The sequence below is a fragment of the Mizuhopecten yessoensis genome, unplaced genomic scaffold (genome assembly GCF_002113885.1).
Source record: "Mizuhopecten yessoensis strain PY_sf001 unplaced genomic scaffold, ASM211388v2 scaffold9967, whole genome shotgun sequence".
NCBI classification, from domain to species: domain Eukaryota; kingdom Metazoa; phylum Mollusca; class Bivalvia; order Pectinida; family Pectinidae; genus Mizuhopecten; species Mizuhopecten yessoensis.
This window is the reverse complement of record NW_018408312.1, coordinates 29,401-31,286: the sequence shown is the minus strand read 5'-3', so window position 1 is coordinate 31,286 and position 1,886 is coordinate 29,401. Positions and strand designations below refer to the sequence as shown.

The 1,886-nt window shown below is 38.7% G+C and overlaps 1 long non-coding RNA gene across 1 annotated transcript; it reads right to left on the bottom strand.

The window, feature by feature from the left end:
- Positions 1-443: 443 nt before the first annotated feature.
- On the bottom strand, positions 444-1,432 carry LOC110459091. Its single transcript, XR_002463857.1, has 3 exons — positions 1,347-1,432; positions 642-854; positions 444-467 (listed from the first exon to the last, which is right to left on the bottom strand). It is a non-coding gene; the product is annotated as an uncharacterized LOC110459091 (long non-coding RNA).
- Positions 1,433-1,886: the final 454 nt, after the last annotated feature.

The following is a 1,886-nucleotide window of genomic DNA, read 5'->3' as shown; positions in this document are numbered from 1 at the left end:
AAGTCAATTTGTTATGACCATATTTTCCTGTAACCCTGTAGAAATGCTTGATTTGTGCTTTAATTCCACTGTGTTTTCAAGCCTGAATTTGTTAGGTTTTGTCAAATGGAAGCACATTTGAGTATGTTTGTATTTATATCAACTGGTTGATACTGAGTTTAGACATTATCCACATGAAATTGTTGACATTCAAGTTAAACACAAACCTCTAGCTAGTTGTCTATATTCTGTATCTGTGGGGATACACAAGATAGGTTTGCTAGGTGTCATCGGTTTAGGAATTGCCGTCTGCAATGCTGGGACAGTGGGATCCTCAAAATGCCCAGTCTCCTCAAAGCCTTCATCCTCCTCCTCGATGGTATCCTCTTCGTGCTGCGTATCCTCTTCTAGAGACAAGGCTGTTTCCTTGTACTTAATGGTGGTACCTGTTGACTGCAATTTACAATACTCCAAGTCAATGAGCTCACCTGAAATAACACAAGTATGTATTTTCTACTTAAGCTATTGATAGTTCAATCATGCTCATGTGGTAACTATCATCTTATTGACATTTGTGTAATAAAAATATTGTACATGTAGTTTATATTTTTAGACACCGTCATTGTAAATATAATGTGAAACATATTAACTGCTGTATGTACCTGTGTGTTTCCCAGGGACTTTAAAATCTGGAGAAATCTTTTTGTGCAGCACATCTTGTGACAACTGGTTCACAGGATGTCGCAAAACTCCATCGTATGAGAGAGGTCCTTGACATTCTCGGTCTGTTGTTGTCTCTCCCTCTCTATCCTGGTTCCAACGATGGATGCCATCCAAAAGGTACACCTGGAAGTTGACATCACTGGCTAGGGTACCTGTAAGATAAATTTGGAATAGGTTCAGTTATCCTGTAAGTAGAAAGTTAAAATATTTTCAATGATAAAATTATGCATTGGTTAAACTGACAGTCTCAGCAATACGATATCATTTATGTATAAAAATGAAAATATGTAGGGCCTATACATAAATGTTTGAATCCTCTGCTTTACTTGCTAATTGTCCTTCAGGTAATATCACAGACTAAATGTTTCTTCTCTATTTGCTATCAGCTGACATGAACAATAGCTGATAATAGTGATAATAGCTGATGATTGTAATAGTACAATTACAAGCAAATTATTATTCATAATAATGTAACTTGAAAACTAGAGAATGAAACTTATCACAGCATGAATGGATTGTTGTCAGTGAACACCAAGGCTCCATAATGTGCGACGTATTTGGAATATCAAATTTATGTACATTAAAAAAAAGTCTTTGCAATTTGAATATATCTGTGCCAAAAAAGTGTATGTTGTTACTTTTACCTGGAACAAATCTGTTCGTGTGGAGATGAAAACTTTCCAATGAGGTTGAACCTCTGGCACAGCAATACTTTGGTAGCTCCACACCACCTTTCCTAACAGTGCAAACCTTAGTGTAAAGTTGGACACCATCAGGATCCTGAAGGCAAGGAACATGTTGACTCTGTTTAGCCCAAATCTCCTGCATCTTTATAGTATTCAATAGTGGCAATCCAGGGATGTCCAGTCCCTTGTCTCCCTCCATGGAGTGGATTAGCTCACTAATCAGAGTCGTTGTTTCCTTTGTGCCTCTGGTTATCCTTCGGCAGTGTGAAGCCAACTCTTGAGACTTAATGTGGCGCACAACATCAGCATCTGATGGATCAGGAATATGATGCTGAATCATCTCAGCCCTCTTTGCCCTCTTCAGCAACGAAACGTCTTTCTCCCCCCATTCGAAGATGCATTGGCTGAGACGACCCATGAATGTGCCATACAATGGATGGGCATCAGTTGTGCAGCCAATAGACAGTCTTCGCATAAAATGCCAGATGTCCAACCTAT